The following is a 27,251-nucleotide window of genomic DNA, read 5'->3' on the forward strand; positions in this document are numbered from 1 at the left end:
ATTTTTTAATGCTTCAATGGTCTTTTATCACTAACAAGCAATTTCAAACAATTTCAGTGAAGTACCTTGCTCATGGATAGCATTGCCCTATCCATGATTTAAATACACAACTTCCTGTAATAACTCCAGAATTCTACACACTTCTCCAGGGACTACCTTATTTAAAAATAGGTAGTGACTGATTTCTGGTGCCAAGATCATGTCAGTCTTGCAGTCTTTTGATATATTCATAAATACGTCTTCCAAATACACCTTACTGTATATCACAAGCACACCAAATATCAGAATATCCATGAATTTATGCCCACTAGAGAAATAAATCAACCGTACCCTGCAGGAATGTGTCAATACATTTTAATTAACTGGTGATATGGTGCTGAAAAGCTATAAAAGACATATCTGGAGCTCACTGTATGCACACTGAACTCAGGTTGTGCTAATTTGAGTTTGGCTCATGTCACTAGAATATTCTTCAAAAATAGCAAAAGTGGCACACTTTACAAACTAGGGTACATAGAGTAGGGTAAGATTGTACTTAGTACTGTAGAACAGGGTTCTCACGTTTGCAGCGATCAGTGGCTCCCATGATTTGATAGAATTTTATAGAAGAAGACTAAGAAGGCATGAGACTGAGCAACCAAGCACTGAATTGGGAAGAGAGGAATTTGGAAATAACAAAAGAATGATATTATAATTCAATGTTAAAAGCTTAAAAGATTTTTACCCCTAAAGCAAATAAATCCAATTCTAGGAATATTTGGCCTTAGTAGTTTATGGAGCAATTAGAAGATACAAATCAGAAGTGTTGCCTATGCAGTGTAAAAAATAAAATTTTCCAACATTCAAAGACAGAAAAAAACAGTTTACAGACCTGAAAAAAATATTAGAATTGTTAAAAGCAACACATAAAAGAATAGCATGGGTAAATTAACTCATGGAAGTATTTAGTTTTGGCTCTGACATTGATTAAAATATTCACTTTAAAAATGTGCAAATACTATTTTTCATTAAAAAGCACATTATTGGAAGGGGTTGGGCACAGCAATTTCTTGTTAATTAACAGAGGACACTAGTAAGACATTATTATTAGAGCAACATTTAGAAAATTTCATTCAGTTTCTGTATTCCAAAACTAGTTATCACAGTCTTAGAATAAGTCCAAACTTTAAAATCACAAGAATGATTTGAAATCTAAAACTAAGTCTTTTTTATTTGTAATAAAGGAGAAAGAGGAAATTGTATAGAACTATATACAATTCTAATGGGTACAGATACAGTCAATGCTGTTTCAATCAGTAATGAAATAAAGACAGTATCACAACCCAAAGCTAAAATGTTTTTTTTCCACGAAGGCAGGTGGCTGAGGCCTCATTCAAGAAATATGTTTTAGATTTAACTACTAAACTACTATTTGAGATAAATGGACCAAATGGACTTCTGTTTTGCAGACTTTCTTATTTTCAGTGATCATTTATAATATTTTGAAAAACACAACACACCAAATTAACCTACTAGAAATGAAATATGCAAATGTAGTATAAAAGAACAGAAACACAAAAAATCTAAGTTAAAGTCAAAAAATTAAAATTAAAATAAAACTCTCTACATTACTGTGATCTTTGAACAACTGCATCCATCTCATACAGTACATCAAGTTTGTCAAATCCTTTGCAAAAAAAACATTTAAACTACTCAAACAGCCTACCAAAATAGATGTTAGAGATCTTGCGCCCTGCTCAGAACACAGTGTTCACTGACAAACTAATCTGAGCATAGAAATGGTATGCCAGTGTTCTGTCAGTTATTCAGAGATAATAAGGGACACATTCTTGGTCCAAGAATTGCTGCTGCAGCTGTGTGAAGCTATTGGCTGTTTGACATTATATGCAGAAACTAGTTACAATATAAAAATGTCTTCCAAACTGTAATGTGCAACAGTGAATCAAATTATAGTGTTCAATGAAAGTGCTGTTATTCTATTTTTGACACAGTGATTTAAATATGATTTAAATACTTGTAGTTAGGACTACGTGAGCATGTAACTAAATACAATAATGATAAAATAATTTAAAGGGAGACTTTTTAAAGGGGGAATTTTTATATTTCTGGGTTAGAAAGAATCTGCATTGACATTTCAAAACACAATGAAAGCAAAATGTGCACAGAAACTTGTAAAACCTCCAATATTCATCACTTGGCTTACGAGTACAGTATATCTCTTTAATCCAATAGAATTATTATTCTTGACTTCGAGACGGTTTTACTGACAAATACAACCTACTTGTTAGATCTGCATGCAGATCATGTTGGAACGTTTCTGCAGTGGAATGTCTGCTGCACAACCTGAACTTATTTGTTCGTACATCACATTACATTAGTCATTACGGTGACTAGTGAGCAGGAAGGGGTGCTTCACATCACAATTCCCCCATGGCGAGAACAGTGGTTTATGACAAAATCATCCAGTACATTCACAAAGTTCACAATCTTGTGCTTGATTCAGAATCGTAAAATGTTATCAATTAATTTTGTTACAGAGATTTAATAACTGGCATGAAACATTGGGGCAACGGTTCCTCTTTAAATTCAAGGAAACTTTTGTCATCCTATTTCACAGCAGCAGCAGACACAAACAACTGCTTTTCAAAGCTGAGGAAAAGCTGCATAGTGCTGAAAGAGCCTCTGATGAAAACACAAGAATGCATAAATCTGCTCCATAAGAACATGAACAATGAAAACAGTGATTTTTTCTCTCTCTATCAAATAAGAAAAAAATGTCTATTCATGGTGTTTAAGTTTTGCACTTCAGAAATTTGCCAAATGCTGCTGTATGCCACAATTTCTGGACATAAATTTGGAGATTCAGTGGCTATACATAGCTAGTAGTCAAGTAAATTAATCGATCAGTTTTTACTATATACCCCCAGTCAAAAAAAAGTGAATGACGTAACGATTAGTGCCTTATTTAATTTAGTATTCTAACTGTAAAAAACATGTTTTTAAAATAAAAATGTGATGTAAAAATATAACTATTTTCTATTACAGACGTTAAAAGAAAAACCATACCAGATCAAGCCTAAAATAAATGATCTGCTGTCTGCTTCACTGAATCAGATGCAATGTGGCAGAAAACTCTGCCAACTCACAGGTCAGAACAGAGATACTAAAGCCACCGCTGGAGGCTGAACAAGACAACATTGCTAAAGTATACCTAGCAGTATTCATATGATGACTGCCCCTTGCTTGATAGTGGAGTGATTCTACGCAAATGAATACATCATGGAACGGACATCAGGGGTTCATTACCAAGATACATGATGGCATGCTCTTGATTTTTCAGCAGTGTATAGGGCTGCCTATGGCATAAAGTACTTGGATTGTGTACAAATTCAAGCACAATGAAAACTTCTCACTCCCATGATGATGCCCAAGCTAAACGTTCTCTTTGAGAGCTTCTAGGAGAGAGATGAAGCACCTGTGGAATCTGACCCTTAGAGCATCCATGTATAAGCTCTTGATTCTTTCAATGACAGATGCCTCTTTATAATTAACTTTCCTAGTGGTTGAACACCAGCATCATTCCCTTGTTGTTGTTAATATATAACCCTCTTATTAATTCTAAAATAAGCCAATCTCTTTCTTCTCTATATTACACATTCTTCCAGTTTTCAACTACTTGCATGGACACTAATTCAGGAAATCAACTGGGAAAGTTAGAAACTTGAGGAAGGCTATGTTCTAATAAGACACAGTTGTGGGAGGTTCTATAAGGGCAGACTGGATATTGTCCTGCTAAGAGAACAAACCAGGCTGTCAGTCCTGAGCTACCCTCACTACTGATAGGTAGGTAGACTCATATTTAGTATACTGTACATGTTAAAGAGCAGTAGAGACGTCACAGCAGGGCAAGTCAGAAGAACCAGCTGAGCCAGAGCATATGCGGTGCCAGCGTGCAGGTGTAACTGCTTACCCCATGCTGAGGCACAGCAGTGAGAATGACTTGCAGCTGGAGGAGTGAAAAAAACTCCTGTATATATGGTAGCAGTGTGTTTGATATGCTGCTGTTGTGTGGTAAAGAATAGGCTGTATGAGCAAGCTGATCTGTCATGCAAGCTGGCGGATGTGTGCTGTGAGCAAGCTAGGTCAATGTGGGTAACAACCACTCATAATAAGAAGTTAAACAATAGTCCAGCAGCTGCGTGTTTGAGAGCTGGAAAAGGAGCAGCAGCAAAGAAGGCAGGCTGTAGTTCTAAACCCCATGAGGGCTCTGACGAGAGCGACAATTCCAGAGGAATTGAAAGCATATTAAATATTTGCACCACTGTGTGAATAACCCCCATGAGGAGACCGGTGAGAACATCAATCCTGAAGAGGATTGATGATTTAGAGAAATCTGGTACTGTATATTTAAAGAGACCGCAAGTTCTAACGTGAAGCGGGAATAGTAAAGTCTGTGTAAGGGTGAAAGATGAATGAGAATGTAAGTTCAGGGAGGGTCTTTAATAATTAAAGCAGACAGCCTGTTCTGACAAATGAACAGGTACAAAGCTAAGTAGAGAAATGTCCACTGAGTGTGTAAGATCAGAGTTCAGGGTGTAATGCAGAGGCCCTCACTCTACATGTGGAGAACAGAGTGAAGGAAGGGGACCTGTCTAACTTGTGGTCTCTGGTCGAGGTACACGATTAGTAGTCTCAGTGACTGCTATGTCAGCCTGCCAGTAAGGTAAGGAAGGCTGTAGAGTGTGCCTGTCCAAACAAGAAGCAGCGAATCCACTTTTACTCCCAAAAAAGGATGTGCTGGTAGAAGTAACAGCCAGAGGTGCTACAATCACTAAGTTTGAAAGTCTAGGAGCTGAGGACTCAGTGATACAAGTTGATCTTCAGCGAGATGATCTCGTAGGTGGTTATAGAAAGGACCGAGGCATGAAAGAGAAGCATTATATGAGAATCAGTGCAAGGGCTAATATAACATTTAGAAAGATGTCAGATGTACATTATGAAACTCTGAGCATTAGAGTCAATGAGCCAAGGCTTAGAGTGTTGAGAGAAAATCCTCAAATGCACTAAGCATATAAAATGTTATGCCTCGTGTTGTAGTTACCCCAATAGCATTACTCTCAGTGGAGTGAGTGTAAGCATGGAAACTAGTTAAAATTATAACAAAACGTTGCCCAAATAGATTGTAAGGGCATCTCAGATGGTAAGGACCCACCTGTTCTGTGCTCAAAAGTGATGGCCATACCCCCATGGCATCACAGTATATACTGAGTGTGAATAAAAATAATCTCTGTTCCAAACAGATGTTTGAAATTCAGCTTTAAGTGGCTTTGTACACTTCTCACTAAAAATAATTATGTGTACAAGCCTCCAAATTATCTAGAGATTGTAGATGTTTTTTTAAAAAGGGAAAACATGTAATGAAAGTAGAAAGAAAACCTGAAACAGTTAATGAGAGAGACCAATTTTTGGTGATCAAATGCACTTAACCCACTGTCTCATTTCATAATTAATCAAGCTTTCCACAAAATTAGCATTTATATTGACCTTTCCGCTGAAGCACCTGGATAAAAACAAGGGCAAATTCAATTGAGGAAAATATCCTACTGGAGATATTAATATTGTTCAACTATTCACTTACAGTAAGTCCCTATTCACACACATCATGATCAATTTGTCAGGCAAGGAAAGTTTTATGTGCTAAGGGAATTAACTATACTGACCCCACCATAATTAGAATGAACAACAATAATATTGTGTATATTTTGTTCACTATAAAAATAACAGATCAAACACATTTTAAAATAAATATTATTCCATTTTGCCATATACACATATCACATGGAAAAATATATTTGAATCATTGGTTTTGCCTTTAATTGGTTAATAAGTTAGTTCTTTCTTGGTTTACAAAATACAGCTTTCTAATGAGCTTCTTTGAGCTATATTAGTTATATCCACTACTCAAATGTTTTCTATACCTTTAGAAATTGAATTGAATACTGTAACGGAACAGTTCTTTCCGGACCCTATGCGGACAACACAATCCGAAATAGTGAGGAAACACTGGGGAAAAAGTCATGCAGGAATACGGGGATGAAAACAGTGCGTTTTCAAAGTGCGCTGGTGCATGGGGGAGGTGTGGCCGAGGCAAACAATCCAAAAATAATCCAGACGGGGAATCCAAAAACAAGCTAGAGTCCATGGCCAGGCGATCCATCCGAAACAGGAGATTAAAACCAGGAACCGGTTTTAATCGGTCAGAGCCGGCAGGTGGAACAGGAACAAAAACAGAGACTTAAATACATGACAGAGCCAGACTCATCCGGACCCGGGCTCGCACGATACAGAAATCAGAAGCAGAGCCCAGAACTGACTGAGTGTCTGGCTTTTAAGGGGAACGGGAAGGAGGCTGGAACAAGGGGCAGGTGCACAGAATAAATCCAAAGTGAAAAGAGCCGGAGCGCCCTTAAGGAGGGGGGACTACAATCGTGACAGTATACATTGTAAATTTAAGACACTTCCTTCAATAAAAATGAACAGTTTCTTCATAACTACTTTTGATATGACTATCTTTATTTTATAAATGTGTAAACCCAGCTCGTTAAACAAAAATTGCATTAATTAGATAAGTAAAGCTGGCACTTTATATTTAATCACCTGCAAGTTAATTGAACACACTGACAGTCACAGATTATTCCTAGCCAGTTTTACTGAAATAGTCTGGCTATCTAGACTAACCTAGATAAAATAACAAATAACTCTAACTTAAAAGAGAACACCATTGCCCCTCCGCCATATAGGCTCCATATAGCCAGCAGCTATATCACCCTTCAACTCACAACTGGCAACACACTAAAGCTAAGCATGTGTGAACCTGTCCAGTACCTAGAACGGAGACCTCCTGGAAAAGCTAAGGTTGCTGTTGGAAGAGGTGGTAGGGAACACTTACTTGGTGGTCTGTCTGGGGTTTAAAGCCCCAGAATAACCGCCATCCTTCAGAAGAGATGTAAAACCCAGGTCCTAACTCATTAGGAACTCCCAGGGCATTTCTCGAAAAGAGCAGGGTGTTACTCTAGGCAAATTTTTGTCCGCCTTTTACCAGTCATGGCCTCCTATTAATCCTCATCTATGAATTGGCATGATTACTCTGCTCTCCTCCCCACTGATAGCTAATGTGTGTTGAGCACTTTGGCTGCCAGGTTATCGATGTGGTGGAGGGGAGTCCCCATTACCTGTGGGTGCTTTGAGTGGAGTGTCCAGAAAAGCACTATACTGGTTGATTGTAAGGATTATTTGTCTGCAGCAAATCCATTAGATACTCAAATCTATGCTTACATGTTGCCAAAGTGTTATGTTTACCCTATCCACACTAAATGTGATCTGTGAGAAAGCGATTTAAAAAAGAAACAATAAACTTATAAAAAAAATCAGAACACAGATAAAAGATAATTTCAAGAAAATGGAGAGATGCCTTTTTTAGTGATGTTAAGAAAAGTTTCCTTATTATGCCAATAATCATGTGCTGTAATGAAGGAGTAAAATTTTAGATATTATGAATTTAAACCAATTTTTGCATACTCCAAAATACTCCAGGTATGCCCAGTTGGACGTTTCTGAGACTGCACAGGAAAATGCACTCGTGTACTGTATGTTTTCCAACTCAATTAGGAGAATGAGGTGCAAATGTTTATCAGAATTGTGGACTTCATAAGCTGAAAAACAGTGAATTGCCAGAAGTTCAGAGTCATGAAGAAGGAACTATACATGTATTACAACAATTATGTTGAGGTTTGCTACTTACATAATGGGTTTGATTTTAGTAATATTGACAACACTTAAATAACAAACATTGCTATGGGTGTTTGGGGAGTATGAGCATAATTTTGGTCTTATAAAAGTTTAGCTTAAAGTCACCAGCAAAGTACAAAAACCACATCAGTAGCATCTTTTTTTTGTCTTCAAGTAAAACCTGAATGTTGCCAGCATAGAGTCACGATCGTTACTCCTCCTCTTAAGGGCGCTCCAGCCCTTCCTCGTTCTGTCCCATTCCCCACACCTGTTCCTTATTCCAGCCCCTCTTTAGTTCCACCTTTAAAGGCAGACGCAGGCATTTGCCCAAGGCTTCTCATTGAATCCCGTTTCCTGAGAGCCCGGGGTTCTACTGCGTCTGGCTCCGTTATGGTTTTAGTTTCCTGTTCCTGATTCCCTGCCCTGCCGGTCCCGACCCGGTTCTGGTTTTTAATTACTTTGGATGGATCCCCTGGTCTTGGACTCAGCCTTCCATATTGGATTTCCCTTTTGGATTTATGCTTGGATTGTTCGCCCCGGACTCGCTTTCCCTGGACACCTGCTCACCTTGGACATGCCCCCCTGTCTCCTGACCCACTCCTGCATGATATTGTTCCCTATTGTTTCTTCACCTTCCGGATTGTGTCGTCCGCATAGGGCCTGGAAATAACTGTTCCTGACACATAGCTACTGAATATTACTGGTGGAGAACAATGTGACCCAGACACATTACTTTAATACTAAACGGCAATAGTCCTAGCATAAAACACCAATAAACAACCCAAAAAAGAGAAAACAGCAGCTACAAATTACAGACACAATTTGTGAATTGGGTCCTGGCAGCCTAATAGTAGCCAAACCAACAATGCTAAGTACCTGTGATCTTAGATAATTCTCAATGTGATCCCCCAGGATGCTGTGAGTAACATTATCACATGTTGCACATAAGTCCAGAAGGAGAGGTTTATCAATTAATGTTAACAACCCGTTAACAATTAACAACCCGTCAGCAAATAATTTAACATCTTAATAAGAACTGTTTGAATACCACCTCTGCCCAAACCCTGACTAAAAGAGCTCATTAAATGCAAGCTTGGATTGTAATTGACGTGCCATTCCAGAACTTAGTCATTAATCTTAAAGGAACAACATACGATTTTGGGGACTGATTGATTACAGTAGGTCAATACCAAATGGACACAAGGCTGAAAAAGCTACCTGAACATGAGCAAAGAACACACGATACATGCTGAAGGTTACATTTTAACTAGCTGCTTAGCAGAGGGAGGAAAAGCTAACTTATTTGCAGGTTAATCAGACTGGAAAAGAAAAATGATCTGAACAGCATAAGGGCATTGCTATTGGTCTTTTGATTTTGTTCATAAACCTGTAGATCAACAGTCATCCTAATGTTTCTCCAGAAATACTTAAAACACCATCCTGCTGCTTTTATAAAGTACATTTAACTTAATACCAGGAAGAAAAAAAAAACAAAAGAAATGGGATAGGTTTTCATAGAAGATACAGTATTGTTTTTAGGGTATCATTGTATTGAGCAACAGAATCCTCAGGTAAAAGAAACTGAAATGCAGAGTCAATACATTCATTGGATTCACCAAATTTATTCTACAGGTTACATTGCACTTACTATCATCAGACGTTGGAGGAACTTCCACGTCCTGTAGGACACACATATGATCAGAAATGTTCAATTCAAATGCTTGTTAGTTTGAAGTGCCCACTACACAAGAAATAACTAAGTATAAGGCCATGCTCATTTGTTCGGAACTTGATATGCTAAGTTAAGCTTAATCCAAACAATCCGAAGTACCTAAGAAATTGACTGTGGCTGAAGAGATAGGAGAGTTCACATGCATATTAAAATTGCAAAAAGTACCCAGATTGCAATTTTGTCACATGCATATACTGTAGTATTATTTCCAAAAATCCATCATTGTATCAGTGCAACTTTTTTTTTCCACTGGTCAACAAAATTCACTGGTCACTAATCTAAGACAGGGTGAAGAGCCCACCATACATTTCCATCAACACCACATACTGCAATAATCTAACTTGTACTGCTTGATCCAGTTTTGCTTAGCGTATAAAATCAGAAAAAAATGATAATGCTGCTACAGACATTACAAAGTAGAAATTAAAGATTTACTGTTTTCACCAATGACATATTTGTTAATATGATGTTTCGTGTTTGTCGTACCACGACAAAGTTTGCTTGTTCTCCATGTTGTTTACTTTCGTGCAGTGCTCCTCTTCTTATTCCGTGTGCTCCACGTTGATTGGCTGCCAAAATGAGGTGACCTCGCGGTACTTTTGTGGTGCAATAAAAGATTTAGAACCATGATGAAAAGTCGAGGGAATCGTGTAGTCACCCCATGCCCTCTAGGACAGTAAAGGCAGCGAGATTCAGCAACTGCAGTCACTAAATTTGAAATATTCTCCAACTAAGAAGTCGTGAGGAGTCAAGTAGTGTGACGCCAACATAACATGGTCTACAAAATCATCAACAACGATGTACCATTTCTAGTAAAATAAAAAATGACAACTGTCATTTTATATATGCCCTTTAGATACATACAGTAGGTTTACAGAAACTTTACAAAACCATGTTACACACATATACAGTATAAACAACTCAAAACATCTTTTCTTTTCCATTGCTTAAATAAGGATAACAGTTAATCTTTACTTTCATTAAATGATCAAAATTCACAACATTTACTATTTACTATTTCTAAAAGTAACCACTATCTGGTATCAGTATTTATGGAGTATATCATGGAAGTTCAGAGACATTACAACATCCAAGTTCAATCAGTCTCAACTGTTAGTAATTCAAATTCACTCCTGACAATTTTCTCACCTAAAACATTATACATACTATACATTATTCCCATTATTCCCATATGTCTTCTTGCATCCCAAATCCACCTTATTTCAAGGTTGCAGTTATCCCTTGGTCACTCCTCAATCTGCCAGAGGGTACTACCATCCTCATCTTAGGCCAGGAGTTTACCCCTCAGCCAAATGAGTTAAGCCAAATTTTATTGTGACTAAAACACTACATCAACCATTCGGTATACTTAATTCTTGGGAGTTATTCCTAGTGAACTACTACGAATATCCATTTTTCCTTTTCAATGTTTCCTCACGGAATTTATTTACTAAACCCAACAATCTGTACAATGTTTTAATAATATGATGATATACTGAGGGGTTCTGTAAATACCCAGCTTCCATTGGTCAGAGACCTACTGGATTCAGAGCTGCTAAGATCAGACAAATGTTTCATTTGAGAACTAGCATTCCTTAATATTTTCATCTATAAGTCATAATGCATCCTTAAAAAGCATTCCCCAAAATGTTTTTTTAAAACTTATACACAACTTATCACAAAATCACAAAACTGTCACAACAAAAATATTTCATTTTCTATTTAAATTTGATGACCAGCATTACATAGGTAAATTAATTTGTCTCAAGAGCCTTAACAAGTTTGTCTGTTCACTGTTAAATGTGGTTCATGTCTGGCAAACAAGGCTTCTAGAGTACTGTATAGCCGTCATATTCTCATCTCACAAGAAAGCCACTGTAACACAAACAGTATTCATGCAATGGTTTTGAATGTTACCTGCTGGACTGTTATCATATTAGCATGAGTCCTCAGGATTTGATTCATGTACAGTAGTACTGCATAATAGAATTTGTTTGCTGTGAACATCATAGGCCATCTCCCAATATGCTGATGGCACAAAGGCATTGTTCTTGTTTAGCAGAGCACATTGGTTCCTTCCTATGCAATGTTTCATTTTCACCAGACTTGACTTTCAATAGGTTAATCTATTCTCCTCATCTCCTGTGCCCAATCATCTCGCTAATGGGTTCATTTAGTGCTTTAATGCAACAGACACTCAAGTGCATGACAGTCAGTAATTAATGTAAGATTAATAAAAAAATCTGAAAATACTTAGCATATAAAATCCTTATCATTAAGTATTTTGCCTTTCCATCAAAATAAGAAAAAAGATTGTTGTGTTCAATAACTGAAACTTTCACAAAAAACCTACTGGAACACAATTCACTTTCATCACCTAGTGACTGAACCTCATCAAGCTGTCGCTGATATTATTAGCAAGAAGGAAGTAAAATGTGATCAAACCCCACACAAGTACAATGATGTTCCCGCGGTACGGGAAACTACCCACAAGCCACCGCAGGGCACCGCGGTAAGTGATTGGCTGGCCAAAATGACCGACAGGGGCACTCATGGTGCATTGGTTGGTAGTGAAAAGATTTAATCATTTAATCTCTTTACTGTGCACATTTTAATCCGCTTAGTATTGAATATTTATATGGAATTTTACCACTAAAGGGAAATTTTAGTAGCTGAGCATAAAAAGAAGAGGAGCATAACGCATCTGAAAGTCATAAACGATATTAATTTAGGAACATAAACATTACTGTATGTAAACTGTACTGTGTATGGCTGGTCTTGGTAATTTAAAGAAAAAATACACACCAGTCTTCCATTTCTCCCTAAACATTTTAAGCATGAACATTTTATGAAATGGTACCCAAATATGCGATTACTGTATAGAATGAATTTTAATTTTAAAAAAAATGATTTAACACGAAAATTAAGCTGTTTAAATCTTCCGCCTGAGAACAGTCACCCGTTGCTACCCAACGCAGAAACACAGCCACTAACCAGCAAAGAGCGGACATTAGCTAGCCAATATGATAAAGAAATAAATGATTATTTTGTTTATTTCTTTTGCACATTTATTTGAACATTTCCATCGATTGTACAAGCACTTGGAAACTGTCCAATCCCTAGTTCATCAGGCATTTTCTTTTATGCTGCGGGCATTCTCCCGGTCTGGCGCCGGTCTGTGTCTTCTAGGATATACAGTAATGCCAGCAATTTTTTTTAATTTGGGTTTCCATCAACGCCGCAGCAAACTCTTGTTTTTATGTCCACTATAACAGACAATCTCCTTTGCTTTTAACCGAGCGTTTAATAATTTCCTAAAATGAAAATGATTTACTTTATTTCCCTCACGGGATCAATAAAAGTAGTGTAACGCTTACGGCCGACAGGCACTGTGTAAGAGCCGGCGTACCAGAGCAGGTGACGTCACCGCCCTTCCCTGTGATAGCAGGACTAGAGCTACTGGGCTGTAGAGAGATCTCTCTTTGGCTCACCGGGCTGGGTCCCTGCAGAGAAACGCGGGAGTCCCGGGTTCGAGCCCCCGACGGTGGGGGGCCGACCTAATGCGGCAAGGGCGCCCGCCAGAGCCCCCGTTGCGTTACAGTATCTATCATCTATCTAAACTATGGGACATAATTCTGGGGTCTCCCTATACCAGAGATTACGGTAGGGCTTCAGAATGGTGATTATCTGACACCCCTCTGATTGGAGACAAAAGACATGCTGGTCTGCTGTACATACTGTACCAGGAAGAGGATTTCTTTCTATTCAAAACGTGTGTTTAATTAAGAAGTAAAAACCTTACAGCATACACAGATTTCTAAACTGATCAGGAGGAAGAAAAATCACCCGTGTTTCGTGCATAAAAAGTGGTTATTAACTATCGAAACCTGTTTTATTGATTATATTTTTATTTAGATTAAGAGTTCCCGTCACCCCCATTCCCATTCAAATCACAAACCCGTGTTTAATTAAGTCTTTTAACGTAAATAGTTATTTTTGTCTTATGCATAATAATGTTCACCACTCTGTCCAGCAAATGAATAATAAACTTTATTTTATATAGCGTTTTAAACGAATAAGTAATTAGATTGCTCATAAACCTAATCACTTATTCTACATAAACACAGCGTAATTGCTCTCTGAAAATGCTTTTTCTTTTTATTTAGGCTCAGATTTCAACTATAGATCATACACTAATTCATTGTCACTAATTCATTGCGCTTTGACAGAAACCAAATTATATCGTTATTAATTTCTTTAGATACGCGATTCCACATTATATTCCCTATTAATCAAATTCTAAAAGTATGCTTGTTGACTCTGGTATCGAGGGTATTCGCAGAAAAGCTTAAAACTACCACTTTTTATACACGTTATTTCACGTTAGTTAAAGACTGTGATGCTTAAAATGTTCAGGGAGAAATGGAATACTGGTGTGTATTTTTTCTTTAAAATACCAAGACCAGCAATATAGAGTTTACATACTGTATGTTTATGTTCCAAAACCAATATCGTTTGTTATCCCAAGTTGTTTGAATCGCCACAATTCAAATAGAGAAAAAAGAGCTGACTGACAAGATTTAAGATGTGGCTGTCAATGTTGGATTAAAAAAACACGTTGCCCGACGTTAGTTGCATTGCTTGAAAAATAATTTTATTTATAGAAAATGGATAAGTAATTCAAGTGTTTTTTTTAACTTCCTGAAAAACAAGTAATAATTTAACAATATGTGCAAATGTTTTATGATACAGTGGTGTGAAAAAGTGTTTGCCCCCTTCCTGATTTCTTATTTTTTTGCATGTTTGTCACACTGAAATGTTTCAGATCATCAAACAAATTGAAATATTAGACAAAGATAACACAAGTAAACACAAAATGCAGTTTTTAAATGAAGGTTTTTATTATTAAGGGAAAATAAAATCCAAACATACATGGCCCTGTGTGAAAAAGAAATTGCCGCCCCCCCTGTTAAAACTTAAATCACCTGTGGTTTATCACATCTTTGGAAAGCTGAGTTCAATTTTTCTAGCCACACCCAGGCCTGATTACTGCCACACCTGTTCTCAATCAAGAAACCACTTACATAGGACCTGCCTGACAAAGTGAAGTAGACCAAAAGACCCTCAAAAGCTAGACATCATGCTGTGATCCAAGGAAATTTAGGAACAAATGAGAGTAATTGAGATTTATCAGTCTGGAAAAGGTTATAAAGCCATTTCTAAAGCTTTGGGACTCCAGCGAACCACAGTGAGAGCCATTATTCACAAATGGCGAAAACATGGAACAGCGGTGAACCTTCCCAGGAGTGGCCGGCCGACCAAAATTACCGCAAGAGCGCAGCGGCGACTCATCCAAGAGGTCAGAAAAAACCCCACAACAACATCCAAAGAACTGCAGGCTTCACTTGCCTCAGTTAAGGTCAGTGCTCATGACTCCACCATAAGAAAGAGACTGGGCAAAAATCGCCTACATGGCAGAGTTCCAAGACGAAAACCACTGCTGAGCAAAAAGGACATAAAGGCTCATCTCAGTTTTGCCAGAAAACATCTTGATGATCCCCAAGACTTTTGGGGAAAATACTGTAACGCAACGGGGGCTCAGGCGGGCGCTCTTGCCGCATTAGGTCGGCCCCCCACCGTCGGGGGCTCGAACCCAGGACTCCCGCGTCTCTCTGCAGCAACCCAGCCCGGTGAGCCGAAGAGAGATCTCTCTACAGCCCAGTAGCTGAAGTCCTGCTATCACAGGGAAGGGCGGTGACATCACCTGCTCTGGTACGCCGGCTCTTACACAGTGCCTGTCGGCCGTAAGCGTCACAATACTCTGTGGACTGACGAGACAAAAGTTGAACTTTTTGGAAGGTGTGTGTCCCATTACATCTGGCGTAAATGTAACACAGCATTTCAGAAAAGGACCATCGTACCAACAGTAAAATATGGTGGTGGTAGTGTGATGGTCTGGGGCTGTTTTGCTGCTTCAGGACCTGGAAGACTTGCTGTGGTAAATGGAACCATGAATTCTGCTGACTACCAAAAAATCCTGAAGGAGAATGTCCGGCTATCTGTTCGTGACCTCAAGCTGAAGCGCACTTGGGTTCTGCAGCAGGAAAATGATCCAAAACACACCAGCAAGTCCACCTCTGAATGGCTTAAGAAAAACAAAATGAAGACTTTGGAGTGGCCTAGTCAAAGTCCTGACCTGAATCTGATTTGAGATGTTGTGGCATGACCTTAAAAAAGCGGTTAAGGCTCAAACCCTCCAATGTGGCTGAATTACAACAATTCTGCAAAGATGAGTGGGCCAAAATTCCTCCACAGCGCTGTAAAAGACTCATTGCCAGTTATCGCAAACACTTGATTGCAGTTGTTACTGCTAAGGGTGGCCCAACCAGTTATTAAGTTTAGGGGGCAATCACGTTTTCACACAGGGCCATGTAGGTTTGGATTTTTTTTTTCCCCTTAATAATAAACTGCATTTTGTGTTTACTTGTGTTATCTTTGTCTAATATTTCAATTTGTTTGATGATCTGAAACATTTCAGTGTGACAAACATGCAAAAAAATAAGAAATCAGGAAGGGGGCAAACACTTTTTCACACCACTGTATGTCGCTGTTGTGAATGTCTGTGGAGTGTATGTTATTTGCCTGTCTGTCCTGGCTGTGCTCTCTCTCTCTCAATTCAATTCAAGGTGCTTTAACTTTAACTTGCTTTAACTCCGCAAGTCTGAGTTCTTGTGTCCGTCCTATCCGAACCCGAAAGTATTACAATATGTATCTTTATAGCAGGTGCTGTACAGCTTTTTAGTATAGATTACACTTTTCTAAAATGTATTTCAAAAATAAAAATGATTACAATCTAATCTTTCCAGACTTCTAAACTGTGAAAACATGTGTCTGTCCTTCCGTAGGGGGAAGGGAATCTGATCTGCAAGGCCCTTTGGCTACAAAAGTAAAAAGAAGGTGCTCGCTCTCTCTCTCTCTCTTTTGATTATTACATCCAATAATCAAAAATGACACAAACATAATAACCATAATAACGACCAACCAACAAAAACAACCATATAAACATAATACCAACCAAAAGCATAGATAACAACCACAATACAAAATCAAATATATCAAACCATTAAAGTAAAACCGTCCTCCAATTATCAACAAATCTCAATATCTTGTACGAGTTATTCGTAATACAAACCAAAAATATAACTCTCTCAAATTCCTCAATTTATCATAATCCCGCCCCTTATGTAAAACCAAACCCTCCTCCCATCCCAGTTTATCCTCTTTATCATAAACAAAATCCACCTCAATTTTCACCATAAAGCATTACACAAAATCAATACCTCAACACTCCATACTCAACAACGATAATTCACAAACAGCCAGAACATGTAACTCCACATTCCCAAATAGACCTCATTTCAATAGCCCCCCCCTTATGCAAAACCAACATCCCTCCCCTGTTCTCTCTCTCCGCTGGCGTTTGTAATCGTTTTTATTTTTAAATAAATTTTAGCAAAGTCATGTATTTTAAAAATCTTAAGATTTCTATATTTATGTCTTTATTTAGTGGTTTCATTAGTGACAAAGGCTAAACTTTCTTGGAAAGTTTATTTCGCCGTAGTCAGGTTGACATTAGAAGCTTGCCACGCCCGGACTGTTACACCAACGCATTAACATGTTAAAGCGATTTCATTGAGGAGCCTAGCTTTCTTAACTAGTAAGTACTGTACTTAATGGGTGGTTTTGGAGGGGGGGAGGTGTCTTTCGTTGGAAATCTCACCCCCATCAACTTTGAAAATACCTGCGAAACCGGTTTAATTCGTCACAGCCCGCACTCCCGCAGAGAGGGGGATTGTACTTGCAGTGCATCAGTATACAGTAGATGGGAAAGCCAGAGCTGACCTCTACGCCACCCACGTGTTATGCTCTTCGTTAATGTCTAAGCCGGAACACATCATTATATCTCATTTTGTATTTATTAAAAAAAAAATTGTTTGCCCAGCCTAACAGTATTGTTGTTATTGTTTTCATCCTGTAAAGTGCTTTGAGGAGCCACCTTTAAAGGCGCCATACACAATAAAGTTCATTATTATTACTATTGTTAATTTGCTGGACAGAGAGGTGAACATTAGTACGCAGAAGACAAAGATAGCGATTTACGTTGCATTGTGCATTGTGCTGCTGTAATACAGTTTTAAATAATTAAAAGTCTAAACAGTATCAGCTTTATTTAAATCAGTATAAATGTTTATATTGTAATGCCTAGGTGACTATTCATTGTTATTAAAATGACTTAAATTTGATCATGTTGTGATATATAGAAATATAAATGTGTTTGGTGTGAGTGAAGTTTTATTTAATCTCTGAGCCAGGGAAACGTTTTATTTTTTCAAAGAAATGTTTGTTAAAAAAAAATGTATGGCTTCGGCCGGATTCAGCAACACAATTCTTGTATCGTAACGATATAATTATATCGTTATTAATTTCTTTAGATACGCGATTCCATATTATATTCCCTTTTAATCAAATTCTAAAAGTATGCTTGTTGACTCCGGTATCACGTTAGTTAAAGACTTCGATGCTTAAAATGTTTAGGGAGAAATGGAATACTGGTGTGTATGTTTTCTTTAAAGTACCGAGACCAGCCATATACTGTATGTTTATGTTCCAAAATTAATATCGTTTAGGGCCTTCACACGCGTTACAGTATGCTCCTATTCTTTTATGCTCAGCTACTAAGATTTCCCTTCAGTGGTAAAATTCCATATAAATATTCAATACTTAAACAGGCACAGTAAAAACATTAAATGTACATATACATACTGTATACAGTACAGTTTGCATACAGTAATATGTTTATGTTCCTAAATCAATCTCTTTTATGAGCATGTGAAAGGCATGGTGAATCGGAGATTCTCAAAAATTACTGTACTTTGCATGATTGGAAACAAATGCGTGATTGCGAAATGCTGTGGTGTTACTTTTACAAAGATGGTCAATGAAAAAAAGAATGTGGACCAGGGCAATACTTTGAGTTTACAGCTTGTCCAAGGTCATTCATTATTAATACTATTAGTAATATCTTCGTTAAAGACTTTGATGGTGACAGCTCAAACATGAGAGGTTGAGCTTTATTAGCTCCACCTTGCGGAAATTCCGGATACTATTATTTTACTTGCAGTACTATAGGAGAATTTACGGTAACTCGCGGTAGACTGCATAAAGCGCACCGCAAAATAATGCGGTATCGTCCGCTTGTTTTGAATGGCTGCATCTGTACGTACCAATGACCAAATACTCTTTGTGTAGTTCCATGCTTCAGAGAATACCTTAACTACTGATTTTGCAATTTGCACTGCCCTTCTTTGTTTTGATGTAATTATGTCAATTTTATTGCAAGTGAAGTTAATTCTAATTATTTTCAAACATTGGCAATGTCTAGCACTTTTTAAATAGAAAAAAAGATAAATATTATTATTCTTTTCTGTCAAGGGTAAATTATTTTATTATATGTCTTTGCACTCCATTGATCCCTGCCTCCCTGATAATATGTTTGTTCATTTGACTATATTATTATTTTCTGATGATTTTATCCTAAGCAACTTACTACATCCAAGAATAAAATGTATTTGAAGATGTCTATTGAGTATTGGCACAGTGAATCCTTAATGTATCACAGATTGTGTATGGTTGTCATTTATGGTAATATAGTTAAATTTTATTTTAACTGTAAAAATTGAATGTTTATTAATTCATTAGTGCTCTCCTGCATTAATCATACTGTACAGTAACACATTTTTAAAATTTAAAAATGTGTTACTTTTTTAATTTAACATTTTCTTTTTTTAATTACAGTAATTGAGTATTGTATAAATAATTAGAAAATAGATAATTTTATTTTTGATTTTTAAAAATATATATATAAGTCATAGTGGCTTTAAAAAATACTTTATTTAAAAAAAAATAAAATATAAAAATAATTTATTTTTTAAAGTTATTTAAAGCAAATAAACATGTAAAAACCCAAAAAAGAGCCCAATAGTGATTTTAATGGCTTTCAAGAAATGGCTTACAGCTGTAGCTTCTTTAAGCGCATAATTACCAACGGCAAATATTTACGACAATGTTTTTGATTTATGATATATCGTTTTCACTTAAGGTTCATTTAGTTTCACTTGCTGTGCAAGCAATAAGATCAGTAATTTTAATTATTTGTTATATATATATAATGTTTCTCTGTAGTGTAATGAAAAATTAAATGCTTGCAGTTTCATTTAAAAAACACTTGTAGAAAATGAAGGACAGAATACTTGCTGTTTTTTCTTTACAATGGTGAGCAAACGTTTGTGAACCCTTTGGTGTCATCTACAGTACATTCCTGCATTAATTGCTCCTAAAGTGTGATCTGATTTTCAGTTAAGTCATATGATATAAAACAAAGTGATTAAACAAATAACACACAATTTAAACAAGAATGTTAGGTCCCTACGGCAGTGTCCTTGTGCCACAAGGAAAAACTAAAAAAATAATAAAACTCAACATAGGACTTTTTCTTCTAATAAAAACTTTTTTGCCCAAACTTCATAAACTCCTATTTAGGACTTCTTTTCTACATAGGACTTTTGATAGTCCTTTTGAATACAGCAGACTTCATCAAGGACATACAGTACAGTATTTGTCCAGTTCATTAAGTAGCATAAACATTTGATGTAATGGTAAGAGGTTACTTTCTAAAACTATTTTGAAAAGTATTTGGGAAAGTAACCTCTCGTCTTAACAGGAAACTGCCATATACTGTAGTATAATCCTTTGGTGTTGTGGCAAAAGGTTACTTTCCAAATGTATTTTGCATACAAACACAATTGCTACTATGGTTAACAATTTAACAGACATTTTCAATTAAATGTCATGACCTTTAAACATGCATTTTATCATCATAGTTAACTCCAAATGAAAAAAGTGGTTTCTCTTTAAGAGAAATTTAATTGCTGTATTTACTTGGTTGCCTTATTTTCATTTTGCTGTAAGAGGCATCAGAAAAACATCAGTAGGGGAGCACATGCTCCAAAGTTCTTGGCAGCTGGCTGCTAAGTTCTGTTCATGTCGTGCTGTCAAATAGTAACACTCCCACTCCTACATTTTTGGTTTGCCTGCAACAACCTTGGGATCACTTTTTGTGATGTCTTATGTGCTTCTATCCAGATAATCCACTTTGAAAAGCCATCTAATATCTATGCCTTAAGGTTTCAGTTTGTTATAGGTGTCCATATGCCACAGATAATTGAGTCCAAAGTTGCAATACAGGTTCCACTGAATTCGAAATTGTCAGTGTTGATCAACCCCATTCACAGCCAACAACAAGCAGAATTTGTCTATATTTATAGAGTCACTATAAATCCATTCCATATAATCTGCAGGAAGTTTGCTTTTCCTGCAGCAAGAATAATGATACATCCAACCAGCAAATTCTTTGAAACAAATTTTAGTTAGCAAAATCTCATCGACAAAGTCTGATCCAATCAATTATTTAATAACAAAAACAGTTAATTTTTTTATGAAAACTGCAATTACTTTGGTCCCCATTTCCTTGGATTTGAGTAAACAAGTGGCTATTCACCATATAATCACACATAAGCAGAGTTAATACAGACAATGAAACACACAATAACAACAAATAATATCTTCCCTAGTGGCAACATTATAAAACTAAGCCCCGTTACATTTTCTTTCTTTCAATATTAAAGCATAATCACCAGAAGAACAAGCTATGTGCATCTTCATCCCATTTTAATCCTGCTGTCGGAGTGTGGCTGGAGTTTTCAATGATCAAAAAAAGCACCTTGACTTGATACTGAAAGTGACTCGTTATACTACTATTTCACAGAGCCAAGAATTTCAAAACTTGTGGCAAATGTGCATTATCTATAAGCTCACATAGATAATGGTTGAGGCAAACTCCTAAATAAACAGATGTTCAAATGTGAATTTGAATCATACCACCTGGAATATGTTTGTTTTTTAAGTAAAAAATATTTTTAATTCATGTAAGATTAAGTTCATTAGTAGCAACTGAAATTTATCTTTTTTAATGTTTAAATAAACTGTTATCCTTTACACCAAGGGGGAGGCTGTGGTGTTGTGTTAACTGAAAGGGGGGCATTGTGCATCAAATATTGAGAACCAATGTCATAGATCTTTTCCATGCAGCTAAGTGAATAGTGAATGCAACAATTCTATGGCTTTATATATCAGGACAGAAAAAATCATCTGGTCCTTACCAGGTCCTAAAATAAGGTAAATCTAACCTCAGGTGACAACACATAATAGATTCCACTAAGCCATTATTTATTTAACAAATAATAAGCCAACATGCAGAAGCCATGTGTGAAAAACTAAGTACACCCCATGATTCAGTAACTTGTAGAACCACCTTTAGCAGCATTAACCAGAAGTAATCATTTTCTGTATGAGTTTAGCAGCCTCTCACATCGTTTTGGAGGAATTTTGGCCAACTCTTCTTTACAACAATTCATTTATGTTTGAGGGCATTCGTTTATGCACAGCTCTCTTAAGCTCTCTCTTTCTGTGTCCCGACACAATCTGGTTGAGGTCTGGACTTCGACTTGGCCATTCCAACACCTTGATTCTTTTCTTTTTCAGCCATTCACTTGTAGATTTGCTGGTGTGCTAGGGATCATTATCCTGTTGCATGACCCAATTTCAGTCAAGCTTTAGCTGTCAGACAGATGGCCTCACATTTGTCTCTAGAATACTTTGGTATAAAGAGGAGTTCATGGTCGACTCGATGACTGAAAGGTGCCCTGGTCCTGTGGCTGCAAAACAAGCCCGAATCATCACCCCTCACCACCATGCTAGATGGTATGTATGAGGTGTTTGCAGTGATAAGCTGTGTTTGTTTTTTGCCAAACATGGCTTGGTGCATAATGACGAAACATCTTCACTTTGGTCTCATCTGTTCAAAGGACACTTCAGATGCAACTTTGCAAACCTAAGCTGTGCTGCCATGTTCTTTTTGGAGAGAAGGGGCTTTCTCCTGTCTATCCTTCCATGAAAGCCATATTTGTTCAGTCTTTTTCTGATCGTACTGTCATGAACTTTTAACATTTAACATGTTAACCGAGACATGCAGATCCCTAGATGTAGCTCTTGGGTTCTCTGCGATTTCTCTGAGCATTATACGGTCTGAACTTGGGGTGAAGTTGCTGAGACACCCACTCCTGGGAAGATTAGCAACTGTCTTGAATTTTCTCCATTTGTAAATAATCCTTCTCACTGTAGAATGATGGATTTCAAATTGTTTGGAAATGGCCTAATAACCCTTCCCAGATTGATGAGTAGCAACAACTGCTTGTCTGAGTTCATTGCTAATGTCTTTGCTCCTTGCATGGTGTTAACACACAGCTGAAAGCTCCAGACCACCAAACTGCCAAAAGTTCTGCTTTTATAGAGGTAGTCACACTTCCTGATGATCAACTAATCAAGTGCATTTGATTAGCAGCACCTGGCTGCTAATTACCTTAATTCCTATGGAAACAGTAAGGGTATACTTAGTGTTTCCCACATGGTTTCTGCATTTTGGCTTACTTTTTGTTGAATAAATAATGACATAGTGAAATCTGTTATGTGTTGTCTGTTTTCTGAGGCTAGATTTGTCTAATTATAGAAGTTGGTGAAGACCAAACTGTCACGCCCTCTGCAGCCAGAGGGCGCTCCTTCTCTGTCCTGTCCCTAGTTTTCGGTCTAATGTCCTTCCTGTCCCTCTCTTTCCCTTGGGCTATATATTTCCGGGTCTTGCACTCTGTCCTCGCTCAGCATTGAGGTTCGGATGTCCTGAGACCCGCCTAGCACCAGGGCGCCCCACGTCCGCTCCCTGAGGGCATAGGTTTCTATACGGCATTCCTGAACTCTTTGCACTAATGAGCCCGGGCCTTTTTCCCGTCTCGCCGCTACACATATGGGTCTTTTTCCGCTCTCCTGCTCCCCACGGTTAGTCCCTTTGGACGTCCGTGACACAAACGATTGTCATTTATGCCCTGATATGTAAAACCATTGAATTGAAATTGAGAGGGTATACTTTCTTTTCCACATGACTGTTTACTGTATAAAGAACAAATAAATATTACCCAAATGAACCTGAAGTGTTTCAAAAATAAAACCATGTGAAAATGCTTAAAAACATTTACACAAAATTACTCAGAAACACACAAAACAGCATATTATCAATCAAAAACATTTTGGCGTAGTAAGTGCAGAATTGTTGTGGTGAAAGTGTGCTTTTGTTACATAATGCAGACTTGTATCTACAAGGTAACTAAGGGAGTAAGATGCAGTTCCTGATCATATGGCATTTGTGGTCATTGGTAATTAGGACTCAGAGGAAGATTAGATCAGAATAAAGAGTAATTAGACAAGGATCCAGACTGGGTTCGAAAACAAAGGTTTTGAATTTCTGAAACTGAGAATGAGAACGACTGTCAGCTATACTACTGAGATGGCCTGTGCTAAAAGTAGTGACAATAAGAAATAAAAAGCCATATGGAACCACTGTGTAATTTCTCAATTAGCTTGGAGAACAATCTCCTTTTTTATGATGTGGATGATTATAATAATGAAGGACTTTTATTTCTAGTTGTGGCCCCAAAAAAGGCAGCTGCAATGACTGGGTATAATTTAAAGGTAGAAGAAATTCCAACAAGAAAATGGACGAAAACATAGAAGGCCAGTGTGAAATGAACCACTTAACTTAATAAAAGCCTCCAAGGTGAACAGAATGTGCTACATTCATAAAAGTTGGAGTTTGTCTCAAGCTCAAGATGACGATTAGATGAATGTTGCTGTTAGTAGTGATGGAAGGAAGAGACTGATGAGGAAAGATCAAAGAGATGCTAAATCAATGATTGGTCTTGTAGAATGATTCACATGTTGTAGTTATGGAGACCCAGCAAAAAGAAGTTTTTTTCTGCATGATTTAGATGACAAGTACATGTAGGTAGGAAAGTAAAAATGAACATATTTAAGCTTATGAGCATTGTGAGAGTTATGTTCTTTGACTTCTCCAGTACCTTTAACACCATCCATGTTGGACAATCAGTCTGTATAAACCTATGCACATTTTGCACATATTTTATTGTTTGTACAGTGACTATGATCATCACATTTGGCACACACCTATGTATTTTTTTTATTTTTTTTATATTTATTTTGTTGTCTTTTGTTTAATAACTATTCTGATGTCTGTTTTTGTTTGGAGTCTTGGGCTGGACTGCTGTAACACATCAATTTCCCTACAGGATTAATAAAGTCTTATCTATCTATCTTATCATGAAGCAAAAAGGATGAAGAATTTTAGGACTGAGAATAATTCCAAGAAATGTGATGACTGCATGTAGACCAGATATTTTATCCACTATAAGCAGGGCTCAATTGTTTTAAACAGGCTTGCATGAGGAAAGCTGGGAAAATTAATTGAAAAAATCTAGAAGAAAGAGGAGTATCTAATTATTAGAGAGGATTCAGTAGAGCACTTCAGCTAAGGTGTTGAAAAGGGTTTGGTTGCTCCTAGAGACAAATGTTAAATGAAGTGCAAAGTAAAACTTCTCTAGGAAATGCTGAAGAGATGCCAGAGTTGAGTCAAGAGGCATGATTTTAATAGTGCTTGAGAGGCCAGGTTTAAAAACCCAGGCGCCCAGCTTGATGGGGTAAACAGTGTGATTTGTTATGGAATAGTAAAAGGTAGTCCACCTTAGGTCAAGCTGTTAAAGCTAGGAATAGCAGAGGCATAGGGGACTGACCTAATGATTATTAAATCCTTTCTCCCTAAATAATTACAAGTGATGGAATTGATGTGGCTAAAATGGCTAACAGGGAAAAAAGAGGGGAATCAAGGGAGATAATTATAAAGTCACTGATAAACTCTATAGATTTTTGTCGAACGTAGCAGAGGCAAGATTTTTGCAGATCACAGAAGAGACTTGCAAACTGCCAAAACTCAAATTAAAAGCAGTCCAGTAGATGATGACTGAAGCTGGGATCAGGATTAGATGGAATGTTGATCTGGGTGGAGAAATGAACCAACAGTCATTCAGGGTACCTGGGGTGAATGGAGCAGAGAATAACAACAGTGGCACATGAAGTGAGCCATGTGATTCTACAATAAAGATATGCATGAAAAAAAATGAAGAAGACCCCACAAAACACTTTAGACACATTTTTTTTTCCATTTCTTCTAACAAATTAAATACATGACTAATATTACTATTAAGCACCAATGAAACATAAAACCTTTACCAACATGGTCATACTTTATTATTGCTAATTCTTCAAAAGGTATTTTCCATAAAAACATATATGCATAAACAGTGATGTTCAGTGAACATACTGTATATACAGTATATAATCATGGAGTAGGTAACTCTTATGTTATTACAAAAGTGCAAGATTTTCTTTTTCAAATGTCTTCGTTAAAAACTCAAAACTTTATTTTCTGTTGAGTTATCTTGCATCTTTTTGCCTTCTGAAAGTTGATTTACTTTCAGATTAAATGTAAACTTTGCCAGTCACAATTTACAAACCAAGTAAATAATGGCATTTGGTTCCATTTGGTATGCATTTTTCACATCTTGAGTTTGTACTTTGCAAGTCTACTAAAGATTAGTCTGAGCCTGTAACTTTCTATATGTCAGTACCAGACAATCTATAAGAACAGTATCTGTGCTAAGATAACATAACAGGTTACTTTTAAAAAAAAGAAAAGTTATGCTTAAACATTAATGAAGCCACATGTTATTCATTTAAACTAACCCATGTATTTTACAACCATGAACACAAAGAGGTTTTAAAGACCTTCCTCACAATAGTTTAAGGTTTATACATTATACAGTAGAACATACAGTATGCAATACAATGAGAATAAAGGATCTTTTCCAGTGAATAACCAAAAGGTTTAACCTTATTAACCTTATTATTAACCTTATTAAATAATCAGAAACATTTTCTTAAAGATATACTTTTGTAAATCATATAGACTAGGATGATATTAAAACTGAGGCTTCGTTGTTTTATTTTTAAGTGCTGAAATGTAATTTCATTTGCCCATGTGTAACATTTAGCCTACATTCATGTTGTATGTACTGTACTAAGGTGCTAAAATCATCTGATCCTCCATTCGATTTGCTTATTACAGATGTCTCAAAAACAATCGTAAAATTTAGGCTTATCATTTAAATGTTAAGTGTTAGAAAAAAGGAGATATTTTTTAAAGATAAAACACAAGTTATATTACTATTAAGTGTTCATTTGTTATATACCGTAGTATTCTATAACAGTTTGCCTCATGCCACATAAATGAGGTTATGCTTTTGTGAAAACATTTTACCACCTATAAAAAAATACAATAATTGTGAAATGACACATTGTCTGAAATAAATGGGAAGGGTTAACTGAGTATTTGTGTGCCTAAATATGTGCAGAAAACAATTAATTACACTTAGAAATAGATAGAAATACCTCCCATGCTTTGATACACTGGCATTTAATATATCTATCAATATAGTGGTGCTTCCACTAAAACCAAACAATTGCTGTACTTCAGAAAATATAGTATAATATGCTAAATGTAGCACAGATAAAAAACAGCCTTTTTAAACTTTGCAAATATCTGATACAGGAACTGTATGTCTGTAAACAAATAATGTAAGCTGTAATTTTATTA

The 27,251-nt window shown here is 36.8% G+C and overlaps 1 protein-coding gene across 9 annotated transcripts in view; it reads right to left on the bottom strand.

The window, feature by feature from the left end:
* Window positions 1-27,251, bottom strand: part of LOC148657144 (pituitary adenylate cyclase-activating polypeptide type I receptor-like) — a 189,352-nt gene that overhangs the window by 88,458 nt on the left and 73,643 nt on the right. The gene's annotated exons all lie outside the window — the stretch shown is intronic.

This window comes from Lepisosteus platostomus, chromosome 8, assembly GCF_059453375.1.
Source record: "Lepisosteus platostomus isolate fLepPlt1 chromosome 8, fLepPlt1.hap1, whole genome shotgun sequence".
Taxonomy (NCBI): Eukaryota; Metazoa; Chordata; class Actinopteri; order Semionotiformes; family Lepisosteidae; genus Lepisosteus; species Lepisosteus platostomus.